Source organism: Corvus kubaryi, unplaced genomic scaffold (genome assembly GCF_017639235.1).
Source record: "Corvus kubaryi isolate FWS band 111438036 unplaced genomic scaffold, C.kubaryi_AGA036_p1.0 split1-37296, whole genome shotgun sequence".
Classification (NCBI taxonomy): domain Eukaryota; kingdom Metazoa; phylum Chordata; class Aves; order Passeriformes; family Corvidae; genus Corvus; species Corvus kubaryi.
The window spans coordinates 199247-225303 of record NW_024582075.1 but is presented as its reverse complement, the minus strand read 5'-3'; the positions used below and the strand labels follow the sequence as shown (position 1 = coordinate 225303).

The 26057-nt window shown below is 36.8% G+C and overlaps 1 long non-coding RNA gene across 1 annotated transcript; it reads right to left on the bottom strand.

Annotated features, from left to right (window-relative positions):
* Window positions 1-11439: 11439 nt before the first annotated feature.
* On the bottom strand, window positions 11440-16707 carry LOC121657403. The gene is made up of 3 exons (XR_006013611.1): window positions 16500-16707; window positions 14184-14318; window positions 11440-12470 (listed from the first exon to the last, which is right to left on the bottom strand). It is a non-coding gene; the product is annotated as an uncharacterized LOC121657403 (long non-coding RNA).
* Between the last annotated feature and the right edge of the window lie 9350 nt (window positions 16708-26057).

The following is a 26057-nucleotide window of genomic DNA, read 5'->3' as shown; positions in this document are numbered from 1 at the left end:
ACCTTTAGCTCTTAGAATGGAGTCAGTGTACAAAGAGACCCTGAAACTGATGCCATGAAGATTTTTGCCTTTTCTTTTATACCCCTGTTATACCTTTTACAACTTCTGTATTCCTAGTGCTTTTTGCCTACAGTCTTGGACTTGTTTGTCAAGCTAAGAGACTAAACATTTTAGAAGCTTCGTAGCCAGGGATCAGTGTGCCCCAGACCCCAAGGTCCTCTCCAGAACACATTCTGTAAACCAAGATAGAACCATCCAGGGGAAGGTTCCTTGGGGAGGGGAGGCTCACTTGAGCCTCTCGTTGGGGAATCTTTGATAGATATGCTAATTAGAAAAGCCTATAATGTTATACCCAATGTTGGGGGGGAGGAAGAAGGGGGACACAGAGACACAGAGAGAGAGACACAGAGATTGACTCGGCGGGGTGCATCTCGATGCATATGACCTAGACATGTACGCCTAAGGATCCTTAAAATAAATACCAAGGTAAAATCCCTTTTCCCCTTCTAACCATGTATGCCTCTTGATTTTAAGACCAAGAAAAGGCATCAAAACAAAGTAACAGGAAAACAGATGCGGACAATTTTTTAGAGACCATTTGTTGGTGATCTCCAAAGGCACTTTAGGAAACACAGCTACAGCTTTTCTATCACTATTCCTGATCATTAAAAGAAATTTTTTAATGCCATAATTCAACACAACCAATCTCTCTTTCCCCAAAAGCAGGGTTTCCCTAGCAGCTCACCCTACAAAACATATTTAATATCACCCTGTGGAGCTTAGCTTTGCATTCATGAGACTGCTAAATTTTCTTATATAACCATTTCACTGTAAATCTTCCCACAAAATACTGAGCTGCTCAGAGAATGAAAATCAAACTATAATTTATTCCACTGATCATCTGAATTCACTACAGTGTGGACAAGAGCTTATCAGAGTATGGCACCAAGAGTGACTGACTGTTAGTAAATCTTCATAAGGAATTAAAAAAAAAAACAAAACAAAACAAAATGGAATTAACACTTCAAGGTGAACACATAGGCTATTTTTTATTAGTTTTACACAGATGATCATTCTGTCCCCAAATGGCTCAGCTTCGTGTGTCATTTACTGATGAATAAGCATTTCATTATATTTAAGGTGTTTTCTTTGTCTGTTACTTCAGAATGCCTGTACACTCAAGTACAAGAAAATACTCTCTATAGGTGCTTATAGAAACCTTAAACTATAATAATGCAGGTTTTTCTTTTACCTCATGAGTTTACACAGTGAGATCTCAAATGCTACGATGTGAGCTTGGCATGTAAGATAGCTGGTACAGATAAAAAGTCAGATTTCAGCACCGCTGACTCCAATCTGCTCTAATGAGGACAGGTGCATGTGATAAACAAAGAGAAAGATAGATCAAGGTCTCAATGACGAAGCAGAAGTGATGGGTAAGAATGCATTTTCCTCACTACTATGGTCCTTGATATAATAGAGGCACAAAAAAGCTCAAACCACAGACCATTAATAACCAAAAATAATTTTATTTATTTTCTACAGAAATCAGGGGTTTAAATTGAAGGGGATGGGGGCAGTAAAATAATGAGCAAAGTAAACAGTAAAAAGAGTGTAGCATCTGGGCACACCACGGAGCCTTGATAAAACACAACACTGTCATTTTGCTGTTTGCCTGTTTCTCTCTATGTTCTGCTTGTGTACATCTGAATGTTATTATGTAATTTCAGTAATGCCAAGGGAACATGGATAAACACAAATAGGGTCATGCTAATTTTATTCTCTACCAGCACTGAGAGGGTAAATCTGAGCTTACTCATGTTACTTCTTAGATGGTGCATTTCCAAACCAGCGGCTTTGCTACAAAAAGATGTATAGTTCTACTAAAGGCAGTTCATATCAACTTTTCTAAGTGATTGAGGCAACAGTCCTTCTGGAGAGATTCTGAAAACTCAGGCAAACTGCATGTCATAACAGAAGAAACAAAATGTTTAAAATGTATGATACCAGTAATGGTTGCCAGGTGTCCAGTTCACACTGAAGTGCACAAGATGAAGTGCAAAATGATATTCCTTAAGTGAAGAGAGGACAGGGCAGCGAAGAACCCACAAACATTTTAATACACTGTCTTCAGGCAAGAAGACACTTGAAACTTCTATGGTTTGCAATCTGAAGAACACTTCAGGAATTGAAGCTCAATGGCTTCCACCAAATGTAATGAAAAAGGCTCTTATTGCAACAAAGATGAAATTTTTAACCACAAAAGTATCAAAATGCATATAACTGGAGAAAAGGAGTTAAATTATTAAATCCCCCTAAAAAAAATTAATTTGGGGAAGAGAGCATCATATGTTACAGCAAACAGAACCAGGCAAGGTGTATTCCGGAGGGAAAAACATCTAAAACATAAAATATTACAGGTTTCACAATTTCACTCAATTTCTCTCAATTTTATGCTCAGTTATTTAATGCCAGTATTGATAAAAGTTGTCAAATCCCAGTTTTAGAACTGTGATAGGCACAAGCCACATATAAGAGAGATATGCTTCTTTACACAGCACTCAACTCTGATATTAATAGCTGAAACTCTAGCCCCCTTTTCCTTTTCTGGCATTCAAATATTGATGCATTTGTTCTTAGGCAATAAAGGTTTTATGATGTGGTAGACTTATTGGGTGGGAAACATAAATAAATATCACATTGATGATGTCCACAGTCCACAAATGTAGTATTGTTTTCAAAGTAAAGCATCTGAAAGTGAAATTTAAAAAAATATCCATAGGTGACAAAATCACCTCGAAAATGTTACTGAAGGCTTACACATTCATCAGCTCCTGTAGGCAGCTGAGGAGCAAAGAAATCCTCAGATCTGTTGTCCCACTAAGATCCTTAAGATGGAATCCTTGTGGATGTAAATGAGGTACGAAAACAATTGCATGGCGGAGCCCTCAATACATCCATTCTTCACTTCTCTGTTTATGGGCAGTACTCTTCATTAATGACAAACGCCCAAGTGGCCACCCCTTAGAATCCCTTTGCCCATGAGAATTTCAGTATTTGAAGCATGTGATCATACATCATGACACATTTATTGACACTTAAAAAAATCTGGAAAACGTGGGGTTTCCTTTCACCTGGAGAGATACACACTGCAAGATATTCTACAGTTGCATTTGTACAGGAATTGATTTTATGGGAAACAGCTACAAGGGGTTTCTCAGGAAGATGTGTGTTGTGCAAAAGCCTGTTTTATACTTATTCTAATTTAAATATCAGAACCCCAATTTATCTTAAGAGTAAAGGATGTTGTCACAAAAGCTTTTTAGCTAGCAATTAGGAGGTTTACAGTGAATAACATAAAGTACACAAAAGCAACATTACAATATAGACATATCCTGTCAAAGTAATTTACACAGATCTGGTGTTAATCTGTTCTGTAAGTCAAAACACCAAAATGTGCAAATGTGACACCTCATAGTATAACTATTCTGATTTAAAAGATTACATTTTTTAACATATAAACTACACGTAATTTTAGAATTCATGCAGTTCATGATAAGTGTATATTACATGTCTTCTAATTGAATATTTTATAAATGCATCTTGAGGTAATGATTTAAAGATGTAACTAGAATATAATGACTATTTAAACTTAAGTTCTGCAGTTGTCAATATGCAAACCTGTTTCATGACTGCCACTTTAGCATGACATATGCTCTCAGGTAAGTCTTGAGAACAAAATGAGTGTGACTTTCATTCTAGACCACAGATGTTCACACGACCAGTGTAAAGCAAGGGTTGAACCAACCACATCCAGCACCCAAACCTCCACAGCACAGATACTTCCTTACATGGTTGCTGTAACAAACACTATATAACATATCCACAAGACAAAGAAAAAAAACCAAAAAATCACCCAAAAACCCCCAAACAAATGGGATGGATCAGAATCTCCTAAAAACGCAGATAAATTTAACTTTCCATTCCAGAATAAATGGAGATGAAAATTTCCTGGGGCTAACAAAGCATTGGAATAGGATTAATTTTAACTGACCTCAGTAAACTGAAACTAGATTTTCTTTGGATCCCATAGACTTAATGTATGCTTTTGATGATCCAGAACCAAAGGCAGAGATTAATTACAGTTCTTTGACGCAATGTATATTTTAGAGATCTGATGAAAGCAATGTTCTCCCTGCCACAAACAAATGGGCTTGTTAAATTTGTGTAGCACAATAACCCTAAATTAAATGGCATCATTAGACCTGTTGTTACAGCACAACAGTTGGAGAGGGAAACAATCTGTCATGCACTTGCAGAGACATTGACGTTCTATTCCATAATAAATCACCTTCTGGAAGGAATCAGTCAGGCAGTGTTCTTCACAAAGAAACAATAATTTAAAGAAACAAACAAACAAAAGAAAATCCATTAAAATTGTTTGAAATATCCTTATTTTCACTAAAAGTTTATTTAGGAAAAACAAATAACAAAAATTAAAACCAACAAAGCCACGCAAAAAAACCCCAAACCAAACCAGAGAGAAAAACCAAACCAAAACAAACGCACACACACACACACACACAAAAAATCCTCAGTAGATTTTGAAATTTAACATCTTTTCCAACAATGGACTTATAATACATTCTTTCTTCAAAACATCTACTTTGGCTTCTGGAGGGGCTTTCTCTGAAAGGCAGTGGTGATCACAATGCTGCTTTGCATGCAAAAACCCTGGAGACAAGTCAAATTAAAACTTGCTTTCAAACAACACTTACAAGGAACCTATCCTCCTAAAAAGTTATACATTTTGTGTCTGCAGAAAAGTTTTGCCCCAACATCCCCATCAGAGAAATTTTTCTTTTGATTAAGAAATTCTAGGGGAAAAACCCATTACTAACATAAAAGTAACAGGCCTTGCAACATCCATGTATATGTACCAACAGAAACATCACAAACAAGTTTTTCTTGTTACATCATCATCATCATCCTTCTTCTTCCTCTTCCCTCTGTTTTTTGTCTAATTTTAGGTTCTGCAGTAATTTTCTGAATGTTTTTAGGACCTTTTTTAGATACTTATTTCTTTACATTTCATTGGACCTCTAAACACTTTAACTTTCTAAAGTCCAGACTTCTTTACTTAGATGATTTCTCTGAAGGACAGGGAACATGATGGATTACACGCAGTCAAATTGTCACAAAGGGAAATTTGTCTTGGTTTAAGGAATTACTTTTTTCATTTCTTCAATGAAATTTTAATATGGTGGGCCAAAGAGAAAGAATTCCAAGCATTAGAATGGAGTTCAGACCTGTAAATTCAGCCCTGGGAATGTGTGAATTCCATCTGAGACAGAGATTTCCAAAATTTATGGAAATAGTCTTATCCTTTTGTGGAGTAGTTTCACACTTGTAGAAAACAATATTCCTCCCAACACTTTTGTCTCATTGATTTCTCTGTAAACTTGCTGGGACATGGCCAGCCATTTTCAGTGAAGCACCAAGCACACAGTAGAATGAATTTTAATTTAGCACCAGTTTGCAGGAAAAAAATTAATACTGCCTCAGTATTTTAAATAAAATGCAAGTTACACTCATAGACAGCTCCACAAACTCTTGGATAGTATTAATTGAAATTTCAATTTTTCCTATATTCTTCATTACCTGAAGATAATGAGATTTAAGGAGCATTGAATTTTAAGCTCAGCAGTAATGCCACTGCCTTTTATTAGCCCTTTTAAAACACATCACATTAGGTTGCTGTATTTTCCTCAGCCTTTTCATGAATTTCCATCGTAGCATTCACAGCATATTAAGCTGTACCATGGCTGAAATTTCAGGAGCAGTTATAGTTCCTCACATGGGCCAAATCCATTTAATGACTCTCATTATTACATGACTACCACAATACGTAAATTTATAATTAAGTTCATAGACGTCGTTAAGGAGCATGGGTCCTTCAACTGTCCATGGGAAGAAAACAATACTGCTGATGTCAACTCTGACACCTGAATGAGGTGGTAACTTCTAAATCTGGGTATCATAAGTACTGACCTGAAGATACTACCTCTCTGGACTCACTGGGCAGCAAAAAGATCTGTGTTGCAACACAGTTGTGTCTATACTTACAGAGAGTCTTTCTGTCATTGTAGATGTATGTTAAAGATTTCAAACTTCCATGAAATCATTGAGCAATTCATCAGAAAATCAAAAGAAAACTGTTAATATAGATTTTTAAAAATTTATACTATCTATCTGGAAAAAATCCCAGAAAAATAAAGTTACTTCACTTCCAATATACCTTATATGAAAGAAATATGAAAGGTATAACAAATGTAGGAAAGTGTGCTTTCATTTTTTTCCAAGAAACAGAAATGTTTACATGCATGTTTGAAGGTTTTCATAAAGGCCGTTGCAAGTGTAGCACTTTTCAAGAATCACATCACTTTAAGCAATTTAGTCTTATCCTGTTTGTCTTTGAGTTACTTTTTTTTTCTTTAAGTTACTTTGACAAGTAATACAGCAATTAAATAAATAGACCTTCATTTGTCATAGACCTGTACAGCCATTCAAAAGCCCTGGAAGAGAAGAAAAGAGCATCAGCGTACATCCTTTTGGAAAAAAAATGCATTAAATTTTCATCATTGAGATGTTTCCCAGGGACTCAGGAGAGGCTCAAACCAACCATATTTTTTTTCTCTCAGCTCAGAACACCCATGCTCTTAATATAGCCAAGTTTTTCTTATTATAATCAAGCACAAAAAAAAAGGTGTTATAGTTTTCAGGGTGTTTTATTGTTCATGCAAAGAAAATACGGTGTTGGTATTTGGAGATCATTACAGAGATGGATCTGTGGCAGTATTTCATATGGCTGCCAAAGGACAAGCAAGGATGCATGTTTTAGGGAACATAACAAGTATATAGGCCTACAACACAAAAATCCTACGGAGCTTGTAATATGAATTTTAACATACTAGATGCAGCACAGTGACAGATTATGAGAACATATAACTAAAAGTATAAAATTCTCTCATTCTTAGGGCAAACCAAATATCTCCATTGTAGGAGTTTTTAAGGTATGTTCCCAATATGTCTTTTCAATAAACTTAATGAGGTAGCTTGTTGAAAAACATAATACTTGACTCCTACAGACTGCTCTGTGCAGTACTGCCCTTAAATTCAGTGGCATGCTACTGATCTAAATTAACTGTTTACTCATTCATGTGTGCAGCTGTAAAGTGAAATTATGACCTTCTGTTCAGTTCTAAGAGTTATTTCCAAGACATTTCATTTGTTTTTTACCTGATTTCCCAGTTGCTGAAGAGTCCATGATTTCAGAATTCTGTTTCATTGGGTATTTTATTACCTGGCCCATGCTGTAAAATTCTAGGATGGTTTTCAGGCACAAAAAACCCCCACAAAACTACTGAAGAAGTCTGTTCTCTCTCAGGCCAGTGCCATTCAGTCACCCAGTGACAACAGATGAGATGCAGCCTGAAATGTATTTCTTTTTCCTCATCTCTTTTGTTCTGAGGCTAAAGTGGAGAGTCACGTGGTGTGCAGTCCATTTGCAAGTTAGAGAGAACTGAGACTGGGCTCACCCAAAGATATCTCATTGGCAAAAGGTATCTCTGCCTGGAGGAGCAACCTTGAGAGGCATCCCAGCTCCAGGAGAGACCACCACCATGCAGCCACACTGACCAGCAAGGAGAGCTCAAAGAAGGCTCACTTAGGTCATTTTATTTATGGGATAAAGTGTCTGGCTCATGGTCAAATTGCATACAATAGGAAGGGTGTGCATAAAACTCCCTGTACCCACAAATTTATTTGTTTCTTGATAAAGGAATCTTGGAAAAACCACCCCTTAGCTGTACGATTGGCATTCCAATCTCATATGCATTGGTATTCATAAGGTCACTGTGCTCCTCTTTAGGTTTCTTTGATGCTTTCTTGGCCCAGCTGCCACTCAGGACTGTACTGCCTTTGGAGCCTGTACCAGCTATTGCGGTTTAAGGAGTGGAGCCCTCAAGTCACACATCACCCCACAAATAATCTACTTTATTGTTTCATACAGGCATAGTACAGCTACCTCTTGCCTCTATACCATAAATATGTGACAGATCAGTGGTAAGAGTCCAGTTACTTGATAAACTGTTTCATTTAAGTACCAAAATTAATGTTAATTATATACTATGTTTGCACACTTGCAGATCCAAAGTAAGCAAATAGCTCTTAGTATAAAATATTACTATTAATTATATTACAGGGGAATTCATCATAATGAATAAGGAGCATTTGCTTCATGATTTACCAGATGTTTGCATATAAAATTACTTTAAGTAATAAGCATAATGGTAAAGCTAACAAAAGCACAATTGAATGAAACATTAGACTCACAGTTCTTGTTGCTGATGTCTCACCAGTTATGTTCCCCATCCCTTTTCAGTCTTTCTAGGATGTGATGTATCTTCATTTTGTGAAGATAGATGTTAATCAGAGTACTCTGCTGTTCTGGATTCTTCTGAGCAATGTACTCAAGCGATCATATTGCAACAGTATTCTTACAAATGTAAGTTTCATTCCAATGGGGATAGGCAGGAACATTTGAAACAATCTATGGTTAGATTGTAGCTATTGGTAGATTGTGACAGGAGCTCAACAGTTACAGTCACATCCCACAATTTCAGTAAGATTGCAATTACGGATATTTCAGTGATTACGTGTTTCTACAGTGGTGCTGTCTGTAAATATAGAATCACAAAAGGTTTTCATATAAACACATCCATTTCCAATATATAAAACTACAGTCTGAGGGGTTTCATCGGGATGTATTTCAAAGTGACAAATACATTTCTCAGTGTCAAGACAAATGTCTTGGCACTTAATGGTACTATTTTCACAAATAAATCCATGTTGTTCACGTTCAACCCCTGCATCAACACCAACAGTTTGTCATTTGCTCCCATTTAGTTGGGCCCATAATCTATGTACTAATGGATAGAGGACATTTCTATAGTGATTTTGTCCCAGCATAATTACAGGGTATATGCTGTATATTGAAGCATTATATACTGTCAAAACATCTCTCCTTGATAATTTTGGACAGGACAGAGTTTGTCCATGTATCCAGGCTAACCATCCTGTATAACATGTATTCAGCAATGATGAGCAGGTAGATTTAATTGCGGAGATATTGGTTAGTATTGATAGTGGCAGAAAGATTTCAATTTCTCCAATCAGAGTGTGTTCCAACACTCCAGGTGCACCTAACATGAGCTTTAGATCATGGCCACTCTAGGATTCTCTGATCACTGGTTTGAAGAAGCAGCATTGTCAGGCTTTGGACTAACACAAACATAGTATTTTTGCTTGCCGTCCTGTAGGGTGCTGCAAGGGAAAATAAAGAGGTTTTTTTGTAGGGGAGAGTACTAGCAGGTCACCCTATTAGAAAGAAGGAAAAATCCACTTACACTGACAACATCCTCTCCACTTCAGTCATCTGTTTGAAATATCAGCTGCAGTTTACAATCCTTTGGATTGACATTTTCTTTCACAATTTTTCTTTACGACTTTTTAAATCTTACTTTATAGGTTTTTATTTAGCAATTAATTCCACACCTCAGTAGCAACAATTCAGTTGATTTTTTATTGCATGCAGAGTAAGTTCACTGGATGTTGCATATATGTTGTAATGAAAAACAGGGAACAATAACTCCCTTTCACTCGGACCATACAATTTGTGATTACATGGACATATATCAAAATCACCTGCAGTCATCTCTTTTCTATAGTGAGAAGACTTAGATTGTTTTCCTTTCTCTGTAAAGTAACTATCTGACTACTTCTGATCATTCCTATTTCATTCTCTACCGTCCCTAGTTTCATTAAAACCTTTCTAAGACTGAATATCTTGAAGTATGCTCATTTTAGAATGTCTACAGACTATAGGCCAGTTGTGTGATGTTTTGTTCTCTATTTCTGTTCTGCTCTAAACATCTTATGTACCTTTCTCACTGCTGTGAAGAACTGAGATGAGTATTTCGGAGTGTTGTTCACAGTGACTTCAAATATTGACTCAGGAATGGGGCACCACTACTTTCAAGATAATTAATTGTGTCTGCAGTCGAGATTGTCTTGGCATATGCATTGCTTCATATTTATTGACGTTAGACATTAGCTGGCACTTTATTACTCACTTGATTATCGACAATCTTTTGCAACTCTTCTCTACCTTGTGTAGAGTTGTAATGTTGAAGCCTTGCCATCTCATTGTTCACCCCATTTCTAGATGTTTCCTGAAGATAAGCATCAAATAGGATTTTTGCCTGCAGAGGCAACCAAGGAATACCACTGACAGCATACACTCACAGTGAAAATTTACCACTGGTTTCCTTATTTTAACTCAATAATTAATCACCATTTTTCCGCAAATCCTGTGTTCTGTCAGCCAGCTGCCCTCACCTCTGTTTGCTGGTGTGACTTAAAGCACACCAGCAGAAATGCAAGACATGACTTGCCATATTTATTTCCCAGCTGACTAACTAAATCTATTCCTTCTTATCATTTCTGCCAATATGACTGATGTAGAAGTAAGGTGTTATGGCCTGTAGATCCCCAGATAGCCTTTGAAGCCCTTTTTGAAAACTTGTTCTCATTTGCTTCCTTACTCTCTTCAGGATTCAAGCAACAGGTTTTATATCATAAGGTTGGTAATGACTCACTCTAGACCCCTTGGGTAAAACCTTTTGCTCCGAAAATTCATTGCTCTCATATTTTGCTCTAAATTTTTTTACAGTAACATACCTATTTAAGACTAATGGACACAAATATAAAGAAAACATTTAGATTTTATCACTATTAACCTGAATGCTCATTTTTATATGCCAGCCATCTATTAGCCCTATGGAGTCAAGCACTGGCTTCCAGTTTCTGATATGTTTGGCAACATTTTTATTATGTATTTTTATGCTTAGAGCAACTACCTATTCAAAAATCTTCATGACCTGCCTGATTAGATGTGATTTCAAATATAACTTTCTATAATTTGTATTCCTTCCATTGTCTATGGGCACAATTTTCAGAAAAAAAAGACTTCTTGCTTTTTATGATAATTTTACTGTGCTTCTACATCTATGACACTATAAAGCAGCTATATCAGTACATGACTGCAACGCAAACCCACCCCCCACTCTAAAGATTAGATTAAAACTTGTGGTCTTTTCACATAAAACAAACAATTTCCAAATGTTTGCGACATTATACTTCCCAATAAATTTGTAAGATTCAAATTCAGTTGTCTACCTTTCGTCCAAAAGTAGACATTCAAACACCAATTCCAGCTGTACTTTAACAAAAATCAGACAAAAACTTGAGAGTTTCCAAGGTGAAATTAATTTCTCCAAAACCACATATAGGCAGAATTTATATGTAACAGGCAAACAAATTTGAGAAATAAATAGAAATGGGAAAGATCCCTTCTCTTTTTAAGATATTAAAAAATCACTTGGTCTTGCCATAAGAAGCCTTATAACTTGGCTTATGCAGCAGATCCAGGTGACAGGCAATCAAAATGTCAGCTACTGCGGAAGGAAATAAATAAGCTGAAGTTTTTACCTTGACACCTTTTAGAGTGCTAACACCTAATTTTGTACTGTTCTGGGACAGTAATTACACAGAAAACAAATAATAAATGCATGCTAATGAGGTAAGGCAACAAGAGCTGTTCCCTTCCCTACTCCTATCCAAGGAGTATAGCACAGAAGAAGGCGCATGCAGTAAGAGCTATCAAAAAAATGTGTCAGGACTTAAAACCTAGTAAAATGTATGGATGTGTTTTATACACACTGTAGTGTTGCTGTAGGCTTGTTATTTATACAAAGTTTCCTCACAGAGGTAGAAAGCTGACTGAACAACAGCCTGTGTTCAGCTGAGCTGTTTGACCATGTACCTTCAGCCAATTTTGTTTATAAGCATGCCAGGTGATAAACATATGCTTAGTATCCTATGTTTTGATAAAAGGAACATTCAGATATATACATGAGAGTCAATATATAGAAGTGATCAAAAGTAGTATATTATTTATGTTATTTATTAGATTTATAACAACTAAAATTGGGGAAATCAAATAGGCTTACAGTTATACAGAACTGTAGTTTGTGACACGAAACTCATTATTCTCCAGCTAAAGTCAGCAACCAAATTTAAAGTGATTTCCATAAGGATCCTTAAAAGTGAAAAACAGCAAAGTCTTGAAAAACTGAAAAATTAATTATTTCACGTACAAAACTAATTTCATAGACAAATAATAGGGGAAAAAAACCAAACACATAACTCAAAGAAAAGAAAAATCTGAGGTCATGCCACTTTGCTGTCCTTCTGTATCCTGAAGTTCTGAAGTTCTATGTAGTCTTCAGGGAATATATTTCTGACAGCATTTTTCTAGTTGAAATACATCCTCTGTCATGAAGCCTTACCTAATAAGCAGTGTACACAAGGTAAATGCAACAGAGCTCACATTAATGACAGATAATATGAAGAAGCACCTCTGTTTTATCATTTGTATAAATCCAGCTCAACCAAAAACTGTTTTTTCCATTCAATACCTCAATTCAAGTTGTCCTAACATTCATTCCCCATACAGTGAAAACTCTCCCTCCTGTACAGAGTTATGCCTCCTGCCTCACCTGTCCCTTCTGAAGAGCTTACAACCATCCATTGCAGAACTCCAGCCATGGAAGTTATCACATCATGTTTCCATGATGGCAGCTGTGCCATAGCTTTACTGCTGCACAATAGCTTCCAGCTTCTCCTGTTTGTTACCCTACCGTGTGCATTGGCGTAGCACCTCAGCTGGGAAATGTGAGTATTTAGAGGAGTTCTACTCTTTCCAATGATATTTCAATATTTAACAGTCACAGGTTACCTTGAATTCAATACTACCACAATACTTAACAGACTGGGGACTCAGGTGCAGGGACAGATTGATAGAGAATTGTAAATAACCTCTTAAATGTGAATTAGTGTCTAATAAACCCAGCTCACTCCAGAAAAGAGTGCTTTTCTGTATTTGCAGCAGAGAATGCAAGAATTCATCCAGAAGGGAATGAAAGAACAAGGAAATTATAGCCTATGCTGAGAGCAGCTCCTTGGAGACATGAATACACGATACCTGTCCACACACTAAGGACTATTGATGCATCTTAAATTAAACTGCCAGAGGAGTTGTCTTTGTCTCTTATAAATCAGGACGTTTATGCAGCTTTCCATTCCAAGACACCTTCATGATTTTCTCTAACCTGTTACACTGTTAGGTGACCTAATCCTGAAGAGTCAGCAACATTCACAATACATTATTTTAATTTTTAATTTACTTGAATGACTACGCTGTAGCACCATAGGGAGATTCTGAACTGGAATGAAATTCATTTCTCTAAAGAGTGAAATCTGACTGCAAATCCAAGATCAATATTGACTTCCTATTTTGAGGCAGCAAAAAGAGATTTCAGGGCCCAAGGACCTTTTTACAACCTTTGCCTTTAGGCAGAAAATCCTTAGGAGTTACATGTTCAATTTTGAAAAGTACTTTGCAGCCAACAATAAGTATTTCTCCATGAGTCAACTGCTAACACATTCAGATAACAAGAATATCTCTAGAAAAGAAGCCTTGTCATTGCCAGCAAAGGTTACATTTGCAGTGTCTACTGCAAACCAAAACAATCTTGTTCTTTCTCAAATGCTGGGCAGAAACAATGTTGATTTGTCTAGGTGCAGCCTGAAGAAAAAAAAAGCTAAATGTCTGCATTCATATGATGTCAAACCCAAATTAATCATTAAAATATCCTGCTGATATGTAGGAGCTTTTAGTGGATCTAATTTAGCACTACATTAGCACTTCTTTGCCTATTCCTACCCTTAGCACTTTTGACTACTGTGGATCCCAGGAGACTATCAATCTCTGCTGAGCGGCAAACCATTGCTCAGTTAAAGTCAGGTGATGCTCTGGGCCTCTGTCATTCCCAAAAAATATACACACATTGTTCTAAAGAAAGGATAAAATACATTTTAATAATTCTCTACTACAGAAAAATTAGTTTCTAATAGATAGCATTCAAAGGAAGAGTTCTGGAAAGAGATTAAGTTTAAAGGAAAGAATGAACTGTAGTTTCTAATACCACCATTCCACCTACCCCCATACAGACAATTCCTGCAGGTCACTCTTGAGAAGAAGATTGGATATTGGTAGGATCCAGGAACTTCGTGGTTCACCCTTATGGCTCAGGCATTTTTCTTCCTGCAGTGAGGTCCAAAGTACAGGGCTACTTCTGGATGAATAACAAAGGGTGCCAAAAATTTTACTGCCATCTAACTATTAACTTTTCTGTCAATCAAAACACTAAAATAAAAGAGCAAGACACTAAGTAAATAAAATCTTAGATATTAAGATCCCTTTAAAATCAAAACCGTACGTGTTTGGTGCCATTTCAGGTATACCAGTATAATTTTATCAGCCTTCAAATGCCAACCAGAGTAGCACTCTTCCTCTTAGTTCCAGTGTCTTATATGTAATCCCTGTACTGTTGTCTCAGAAAACTGTGACATCTCAAATGGTAGTAGGCATCATTTAAGGGCATTACTTTTACAGGGACACTTTAAGAAAATTTTATCTTCCTACCCTAACATCTGGAAAACACCTGCTAGAATAGAGGAAAACTCTATTCTATTTCTCCCAAATAATCTATGTCTGTTTCTTTACACAACAGATGTATTAGGGGGGAAACGGTGATTACTGAAAAGGGACAGTCCTTAGTTTACAAATAAAATCATGCTCTTTGCCATTTGAACTTCACTAAACTATCATTGCAAAAGACTTGAAGAAAAATGAAACAAATTTCAGTTAACCATCTTTACCCAGCCAATCACCCTTCCCTGTCATGGTTCTCATGGTTGAAAGTCTTTTATATCAAATCCATTTAATTCTTAAAACATGCAGTATTTCAGTCAATTAAACATTTCAATAATAGTATATGAGCTAAAATTAAAGCTGTCTGAAGCACTTAAACAACGCTGCGTAAAGTGACTAACTTACGGAAGCTGCCCGGGAGTCATGGGGAAATTTCCACACTAGCACCAGGTGAAAGTGAAATGTGCAAGAATAGATGAAACAGAAAATGAAGAGACATTGCAAATAACAGAAAAGTTAGATGCATGAATTTTTATGACCACACTCTTTCTCTCATATAACTATTTACACACCAAGTTAAAAAAAAAATCGTGAATCAAGCAAAAAAAAAAAAAAAGCCTATCTCACAGAATTACATTATAGTCAGTCATGTCCTGCTAGCCACATTCCTAGATGCAAACCAAGCTAATGCAGGTACTGCATACACCAGAAACACTATGTTATCAGGAACCCACTGCTTCCTAACTGTCCAAGCAGTAATCAATAAAATTTCATCTAACTATACATAGCAAATATCAGTGGACAGAAAAATCTCATGGTGGATCATTAAATGTCAATGTAATCTTCTCTTGTAAATATTTAGATACCAAGGTGGGTGAAAAAAGCCTATACTCCAGGTCAGCAATTTTTAAATCCAGGTTAGTAAAGCTATTCAGGTAGTAGTCAAGTAATTTTCTACTTCAGAAACATATTACTTTGTCTAAAATAAAATGCTTTTTTGAAAACGTCCAGCTGTGAGTGAGTTTCCACTGGGAAAGCTTAATTCAGATGCAAAATGGCATTTCAGTATAGGAGAAAGTCAGGCATCTCAAGAAAGAAATAGGTTTGCTATCAGGACACCTTTTCAGAAAGTTGCTTCATGCATTTCTAAACACTGTGCTCCTGAATATACAAGTAATTGGTGAATTAAAGACTTTTCTCCTGCTCTCTCTCTTTTTTACTTCATCCCTTTTTATTTCCAAACCCTCAATTTCTTCAGTTGCACAGATTTTATCACCATTTCATATGAAAATATGTGGAAAGTGCATAAAGATAGCTCATAACACTGGTGTACTCAGAAAATGTAATACTTTTAGCAATATTTGCATGGCAAAACACAGTAGTTTAATCAGATTTAGAAGAATGTTTCTGCGAAAATGCTCTGTCAATTCATTAATCTGTTTTCTTTAAGAGAAAAGAAACAAGTGTTTGTTGATGACAAAAGAGTTTGTTCAGTTTCAAATCCAGGGGTGAATTTGATGCAAGAATAGAAAATGCAGGACAAAGTGATAGCCCTGGTCACCATCATTCAGCAAAAGGAAATTTTAAAAAAATGTAACAAGCATATAGTAAAACTGGGCAAACTCAATTTATTCTGGCTACATCTGAAAAAAAAAAAACCCTCTTCTGAAGGAAAAACTCAGTGGGCAACCACGGGGAACTTCCTATAAAAGAGGCAGGCTCTCTCTTGTTTGTAATAGCTCAACTGTATTTACAATGAAATTTAGACATTACTATTCTGAAGCAAAAAAATAATGTTCCACAGCCTGTTCAGAAGACTTACTGTTAGTCAGCAGTTGTTGCCACTAGCTCTAGAGGGCCACATTTTTCAAAATGCAGCTGCTTGGACGTGGTTTGATAAACACATCTAGGGAAGCATATCTTTTCAGTCCCAGCAGTGTGGATTTTTCCCCGAAACAGAAGCGTGGTGCCTTGTGCCGTGAAAACAGACTTGTCTGCTGGAAAGACAGCAACAGAGAACTGCAAGAGGATCTATCTTGGTACTGCAGCCTACTGAATCACGCTAGGCAGCAGTCAGTTATTTGTTCTAAGATACAGGCAAGTACTTTTTGTTCCAGCAAGACATAGTTTGAAAGTGAAGGACCCATTTAGCCTTACGTAGGAAGAAAAACATATTTCTCAAATCCCCTTGAAAGTGGAACACTCTGTATTGCATCTTCCTGCAGTCCAAACAATGTGTTTGCTTAGCTCTGTTCTCCCCACACCACAAATCATTAACCTCTGAGTTGGAGAAAATAACTATAGGAATATCTCTGTCCCTAGTACCACTTTAATATGGAGTACACTCAGTAGTAAAGAATATGAATTCTTTACACAGGTACAAAGATAAGAAAAACATTAGGTTGCACCCTCCTCACTAGTCCTCAGGCCCTTTCAAAATCCTGACTAAATAAACATATACCTTGAAAAAGAAGCTTTCCAGGCTCAAGAGGTACCCCAGAAATTTTAATGTTAAAAAAATACTTGAGTATTACCATATCTGCAATTTAGAGAAGATCACAGATATTTCTATAAAAATCAAGTATGCACATAACCCTTTTAAGATAACAAACGTGGAGAGATAAAAAAAAAACCAGTGAAATATCTCTGAGGTTTCTAACTCGGGACTTTGGAAACCCTGCATTCAGAGGTCTTGCTTCCTCATTTCATACATTGGAAATAATACTTGTCAGTCTCATAATAGTATTTCTGAAAGTGGCCACTGAAAACATCATGACAAGCTCTGGAATCATGGCAATGGAGGTCTCAGAGAGGAAACTTCAGGAAGAGAGGAGTGATAAACAGAGATATAAGGAATTTTTAACAAATAGCATTTATAATTTCAATAATGTCACTAAGTGTAGAATAAAACATAACTTTCAAAATGGGCTAAAAGGTTAAAAACAAATGGAGAATGAAAGTCAGGAGATTAATCTCAAAGCACACAGGTAAAAAAAATGCTTACTTTGGGGTTCATAATAGTTCAGGAAAAAAAACCTCCTAGGAGAGCTGTTTTTAGAAAATGGAGGATTACTAAATTTAAGAGACACATGAAAATCTAGGAGGTTTTGTATGGTAATACTCCCTGACTTAAGATTATTTTTCCACTCTGCTGTATTAAATTAACACTTGTATTGCATTGACTTTAGAAAAAAACTCCAAAGAACAGAAAATCTTGAAGATCAAAGACTATCATTTCCTAAGTTTACATGCTGCTTCCAAAAATGTGTACCTAGCAAGTTTCAACAGCCTGGTGACAAAATATTTGCACAAAGTCATATTTAATTAAATAGCCAAAGACTGTAATCACCTAATTATATCACTAACCTTAGCCTTGCACTGATTCATTGGATAGGGACTCAGGCAGCAGCCAATAGGGAGATACTGGCTGTGTCCTGAGAAATGAGAACACTTACTCCGTTATTTGTTTCTCTTAGCAAATTAATTTGTAGAGATCAATCATTGCACAAAGTACTTGCTAGCTTGCAAAACCACATGCTCCTAAACAGTCACAGCTGCACTTACATTTAAAAGAACGTTCATGTATTTAAAGATTTCATCAGCTGGCTCTTACAGACATATGAATCTCATTTGTTTCGGTTCACTTTAAGTTCAGTGATCTCTGCTTTATTCATTTTTCTCTCAAGTCTGTTTTGAATTTCAGATATGAACAGCTCAAACAGGCTATCCTTCCATCCTGTGTGACTTCATCCCATTCCGCCTTGAACTAATCCTCCTGCCTTTATATATGTGGTCTGATTATAGCTACATTCTGTATTTATATGACTCTTGCACTGCCTCTCTGTTCTTATAAGGCTCTGTGAATTCCAGAAAAATCAGGTTCAAGTTAAACTGCATTTTTTGGACTATTTCACTAAAAGTAATCTTTTTCCTTCGCTTTTGAATTATCTACCACAAAATTTCTGATTCACATGAGCACACAGCATCTACCCTATATTGTCTTTGAGGTTTTTAGTTTAGATTAGATTTATTCTGATCCCCTGAACCAAACTTGGATTATACAATGACTTCTACAACCGTCTCCCAGTGGCAGAGGTCACACAAAATTTTGCACAGCTATTGAATTGCACACAAGGGAAATGGCTCCTTATTAATGTTGCAGATCTTGCACTGAGTCAGCTCACAAATGCAAGTTTGATGCAAAACCAGTCAACAACCTGTTTTGTTCTCATTAAATACTTCTCAGGAATGTATATCAATTACACTGCATCATCAATGAAAGTCTATCATAATGCTTCATTCAGCAATGAAGCTCTTATTAAATGGAAATTGCACATTTTTTAGCATTTGTAGCATGTTAAATGAAAAATGCAACATTGATATTTACCAACCTATACTTTTTTGTTTTAATTTTACTATAAAATGTAAAATTCTAGATTGCCACAACTTCTTAATACATGTATCTCTTCATACTGCATCTCAACAGCCAAATATGGACCATCCTCTTGGTGGGCATTTTTGTCTCACAAGATTTGGATGTTTGCTTCTCAAAGTAGAGCCCCTAACACAGGCTTTTGTAAGGTTGGTTGAACAAAATCCTCCAAGCTGTTCACAAAATAAGAAGGTTGTTCAGATGAATACTGTTTGTAGCGTAGAGCTGAGCTCATGCTAGACTGCATTGCCAGCACCATGAAACACAGGGCTTAGGGCTCCCACGTTTTTAAGTCTGCAGCACAGCTGTCATAGGAAACCTGCCTAAGTATTCACCAGTCAGTTGCCAGGAGAAGTCAAGCATTTGTTCAAGGTACCTGATACCCTCAGAAGATGAAAGTAATGAGAGGAAACTAAGTGTGCACTTCTGATAGGCTTTTTATGTCTCGAGGTCAGAGGACTTCTCTATCTATACAAGACAAAGAGTAGAAGAAAAATTCATATTCAAATGGTAATTCAGAACTCAAATTTCATAGACTTTAACCAAGGCCTTTCTAATGGAAGCAGAAAGGCTTGGTTTACTGCCTTGGTTGCAACTGTAATTATGTACACTCTCTCCCATACTGGTAAACCTACAGCTGAGGAGCACAGCTGGAGGAACGAAGATCCTACACCTCTCACTGCCAAGGAAATACTGTGCTATGAGTCAGCCTGGGTGAAGGGATATTGACAGCATCAGCCAAAAAAATATTGTGTATTAGAGGAGGAACTGAACTTACTGAGCAAACACATCACTGCTGAAATGGAAGTGTAGCTTAACTGGGACTACACAAAACCCCCCTGGAAAATAGGAGACAGCTGAAGCATTGATGCAGTTTGGATTATTGAGTTATTCTGAGAAGGGAGGAGTTCACTGTTTGATAGTTGGGGTTTTCTAAATGAACATGAAGTGTTTACCCTGAATTAGCAGGTGGGGTTTTTTCCCTTTCAGAAAATAGAAATTTTTATTTTCTCAGCTATATGTAAAAAGAGATACACCTGTAGGATAGATATTTTAACATCAAAAAAACACAAACCTGTGGGATTGAGAATAATGCAAATCCTATGGAGGGAAGAATTTGTGTTTATAGATTGCTACCAGAAGGCCCAAATTTTAAGTTTGTGCAATTATATTTAGAATTATCTTTCAAATATTCAAAGTGATTTAAGAAAGCAAAAAGCCTGTGTAGAGCACGATGCAAGCCTGCAACAACCATAGCTTGTAAATATTGTCTTCTTATATTAGGAAATATGTGCATTACCTTTTTAGTAGAAAACTTTTGTTTTGGTTTCAGTGTGAGCATTCTCATTTTTGACAGCTTCTGACAACAATAATATTTTCTTTTCTCTATTCCCATCACACGCACACCTTGTTTTTTTTTCCAAAATGTTATAAGACATTGTAAGTATGACTGTGTGTTAGAGAAAGAAAAAACATTAAAAAAGAAGATCACACACATTCTTTTTGTGAACACAGTCTGCATATATTCCCCTCAAAAATCTGGTCCTAATTCATTGCTAAAAATACGTGGTTTCTTCTGTACGTGAAGATATTCCACCAGCTTGCAATCATCAAAATCAGCTTTCATCTTTTCACGTTTGTGACAGAAGTTCTGAGAAAAGCATAAGACATTATTTGCCCTCCCACTGATATCCAAAGTTGTTTGCTTTACTTCTGAGGTTGGTGGAGTTAGGCATGTGGCTCCAGACTACAGAGCTGGAGTATATTATTGTGTCCTTAACAATAGGCTGCATGGGGGAACAGTTGAATCAAGAATAAGACTTCCTACCAGCAACAAAGCACTTTTAATGATTTCCAGTCAATTAAACATAGCACACTTATTACTCTGTTATGTTGGTATGGAAAATATTCAGTAACTATTTCCTTGCCATAAAAGGAACACACGAACTAACTTTTATACTATGCTCACATGCCAACATTCACCATTTTGTTCCACATGGAAGCTACAGAATGCTAAGTCATCTTTCTCACATTTGTTTTCAGTTTTCTTGGAACAAAGTGCAGACTACTAACATTGCAAACACGTGCTTTTAATACAGCAAGCTGCCTGGAAAACATCAGCTGGCAGAAATGAAGAAAATCCATGAGAAGCGGTAGTTTAATTCCTTTGAATACTTCTAGCAAATAGAGTTGTTGCAAAATGTACAGGTATTTTTCTTTCCTGATTCATCAAAATAATTCTTTTTACCACTGGAAAAAAATCATATGAGCCAAAGACACATATTTGAGTGTCATATGCTTGGGTAGAAGGAGGGGAAAGAATAAAGGGGTCTGAAGGGAGGCTAAGAACGAGACATATGTTTTCTAAATTTCATGTGAGAAGGATGTAAGAGAGTTGGAATCAGAAATATCTTGGAAATGTAAATAAGTGGATTTATCTCACACACAAACTCAAACTGCTGGTTTTTTAGATGCTACTACAGTAAATATACCCAAAGTAAGCCGTATAAACCACTAATTTGGCCTGAGTCACTCAAGTGTGCATTTACTTTTGCCTTTGCAGAGAATTCCTGTTCACATAAAAGCACTGGAAATTAACATTTCCTACTTATGTCAAATGCAAGCATGTTTTAAGAGGACTCTGGAAACATTTGAAGGATTCCTGCATCCTGAGATGATCTGCTATTATGGTTAGAGGTGTTGTTTCTTCATGAACTGTGAGACAAGCACAGGATAAGTGATTGTGGACTCTAACATAATTAAAAGTTCAGTATAAACTGAGCATCATGCTTGGTGATTTCTTTAAATATCAACTGCATGGATTGTCTGCTGAGATATTTTTCTGTGAGCTGCACATTACCACATTTTTACACAGCCCTCTCTTCACAGATGTCACCACAGATCTAACACAGGAAAGGTAATAGCCTGAAGTAGCATTTACTTTCCTCTGCTGCTAAACACAGAAAAGGTGTACTACCAACCTCTGCTCTCCTCCTCACCAAAATGTCTCCTGCCAGATGTGCAGGAATCATCTGCTGGACCCGGTGTTTGCCCTGACCACTTTTTTTGTGCATCCTGGCTGAAATTGACAGCAAGTTTGTCAGCTCTGGCCATACCAGAAGGCAGAATCAGTTCTGAGATCTAGAGAATGAATTATCACTCCTTTCCATGCTAGTCATAAAGCTACACTAATTTTGTTAATGCTCAGAAGAATGCTTTCTTCCATGGAGGTAACACATCATCCAAAGCAAGAAAACACTGCAAAGAGCACTTATTTAATTTCTGCCATAGTCGAATCAGGGACATGTTTTTTAATTCTTGCAAGAAAAGCTGAAACAATGGTATAATTGAAAAATCACAGATTTGACATTACAAAATGAATGAATCTGTGCCTTCAAATAAGCCACTCTGATTTATATCATTAAGGAATGCATATTCCCAGTCCTGGCTTAGAATACTGAACTTCTCAAAATTTCACAGAAGAAAATATTCTTGTTTTGGAATGCAGAAATGGTTTGTGGAGTGTTCAGCCAGGATACCCCATTAAGCAATGGACAAAAAAAGTAACTGCTCATTTGTGCTCAGTTTCTTTATCTGGGTGCAAAACTGTTCTGGCTGAAAATGAAGTTCTGATTTATTTTCATACAGCAAGTAATTATTTCTAGGAAAGTTACTTTGACTTGGCAAAGTGTGAGGCTTTACACAATTTAAGAAAAAATATGACCTGTAAGTTTGCAGAATCTCACCTAAGTTCATACAAAATATTCTTTATCAGACTGCTTAATGATTTATATTAGCCTACAGTTCATGAGCATTTATCAGACTGCCTTTCCAGTATAAGCCGTCTCACTGAAACTAAGAAAATAAAATCAATTAGTTATCACATTACCCATGTAGTACATACAATACTCAGAGGGTAATAGGTTTTTTTGCAGAGGAGCTTTTATTTCCTAATAGAAAAAAATTTTGAATTCATTATTTAAAAGCTTTTTTTTTTTCCTAAAACTCAACTGAATTACTTCATGGTTCACTAAATTTTCCACTTTATAATAAAAAAGTGGTTTTATCTCTGTGGCAAGCCACAATGCAAACACACCACGGTGTTGTACCGTAACATTGTCAATAAAATACAAATTGCAACTATCTCACCAAACATACAGCCACTACTTAAAATATGTTGCTATGCATTACTTTTAGTTACTTGATCTTTCTCCTTCATTCTTCTTATGAATTTCTACTTGGAAAGTTTGAGTTCAGTTAAAATATATAACAATTCCCATATGCTGCCAGTACATAAACATAGTAATCCCATTAACTATTAATAGCTGAATAATGATGTTTTATGAAAATAAACACAGAAAAAAATTGTTTAGTCACCATGACATATTGTCATTCCATTTCCCACACCAAACCAAATGTACAAGCCATTTGCACATACACTATGTGTACTAGCCCTACTTTGTGTACTACTTTAGTTCAGAGAGGAATGAAATCACACAGTAGAAAATCATATAGAATTTAGTCTCTCCTTGCCAAAGACATACAATGAAGGAATACTATTCATGTTGTCCTTCTATTGCATTTGCAAATAATTAGTCTTTTATCAAAATTACGTTACCCACTCTTCTTTCTTTATGTCAATCCTAATATTAAATGATGGCCTTACTAACATATTATTATAAGTTAATCAGGCATAGCAAACACTAATAGCAATTAGCTGGGTATACTTCCCTCTGGGCACAATTCTAGGTAAACATGTTTGAAATTGGTAAATGGCTGCTATTAAAAATGAAAGCATAAAAAAAGACCAAAAAATCTTCTGTCCACAAGCAGAAGTAACCAGCTGAATGGAAAGTAATTGAACTAAAGAAGATCATCAACTCTCAAGAACTTTAAAGCGCAGGAGTATCTTGAGTGGTTTAAATAGGTTCAGATTCAGAGGTGGTTTGTGCTGCAATATTATATTTCTAATGATGAAACTTTTTCTTTTTACCACTTAACCGTCTGATCCTGAGCAATAATTGCTGTCATGCACTGTTGTCTGTAGAGTTGCACATGAATTCAGTTTCATTAATGTTCCAGTCTGAAACATCCAGAAGTGCAGAAGAAGTGCCTGCAGTGCTGGACTTTGGGATGCCTAACTCCTAAATACCCTAATCTTAGATATGGCAAACCCCATCTCTCCTATTCATCATCATCAAGAGGCTTGGCAGGCACTGAAGTTGGGACCCCTGAAAAGCAGAACCCCCATCAGGATCTGGACTGAGATAACCAGAGTGAAACAATAAGATATGGGTTAGCTGCATCTGAAATGTACCTCTTGCAACTCATCAATACTTTTCTCAAGCATTCAGGAATCACCTTAATCTGTCTTAGATTCACAGCACTAAATATTTTTCCCATGTCATGATTTATCCCAAGCCGACAACCACGTACCACACAGCCACTCACTCACCTCAGTGGGACTGGGGAGAGAATCAGAAGATTAAAAGTGAGAAAACTCACAGGTTGAGATAAAGACGGTTTAATAGGGAAACCAAAGCAAAACAAGGAATTATTTCACTGCTTCCCATGGCAGGCGGGTGTTCAGCCATCTCCAGGAGAGCAGGGCCCCATCATGCGTAACGCTTGCTTGGGAAGACAAATGCCATCGCTACAAATGTTCCCTTCTCTTTCCTTCTTTCTTGTCCCCACAGCTTTATATGCTACATATGAACCATATGGTCTGGAATATCCCTTTGGTCAGCTGGGGTCATCTGTCCTGGCTGTGTTCCCTCCCAGCTATTCATGCACTCCCAGCCTGGTCACTGGTGGGGTTGGGCGAGGAGCAAAAACGGCCTTGGCTCTGTGCAAGCCCTGTTCAGCAGTAATGAAAACATTCCTGTATAATCAACACTGCTTTCAGCAAAATCCAAAACATAGCCCTGTACTAGCTACCATGAAGAAGATTAACTCTACATAAACAAAACCAGCACTTTATCTCACCCTTATTCCATACCACTTATGTTATGACCAGGTCCCACACTATTCAATACACCATCATTAACCATGCTCCCTCTTCCCGTTCTTTAATACAGTACACAGATATCATTGCCTTAGCCTATGGACCACCCCTACAAACTGTCCGTAAAATACCCACAAATATTCACAAAATGTCTTTTGATTTCATTTAGTCCATGACTTTGGGCTCCACCAGTTAAAGTGGAGTGTTTAAAGCGGGAAAGGTGGAGTGTTTCTTGGAGTACATGGGTGCCAAGGCCATCTCAGGTCACTGCTGTACTTGCACTGCTTTTTGTAAGGCTTGTCCTCCATTGGTTCAGGTTGTTCCTGTGAAACTAGTCCTGTAACACATAAGTCAAATCATGGCTTACAACAAGTTAGAGGTATTTCCATTACATTCTTCATTCCATTACATTCTTCAAACCTGATCCCTTTGGGCTAGGATACAGGATTTAGCATTGCAGTGAACTTTTCCCTTTGCTCTTAGTCCAGCTGCAGCAAGGGTTTTCTGCTGTAGCAGCTTTCATAACATGTAACTCAAATCACTGGTTACAACAATTTAAAGATATTGCCATTACAATCTCCCCCAATAACCTGCGTGAGCTGCAGGACAGCCACTCTCACCATGGTTATCACCATGCGCTGGAGGGGAACTTCTGCTCTGATGATTGAGGTCCTCTTCCCCCTCCTTATTCAAGTGATATGACTCCTCAGACTCTTCCCGTGCTCCAGCATAGGATCCCTCCCATGAGAGAAAGTCCTCCACAACTTTTCCAACACTGGTCCTTCCCATGGGCTGCAGTTCTTTACAAACTGCTTCAACATGGGTTAATTTTTATACCACTGATGCTGTTAGAAGTCATCACAGAAAGTTACTTCTATGTAATGTAGGCAATAAGTATATGCATTAATTTAAGAAAATAAATCCCACAAACTTTGGAAAAGAAG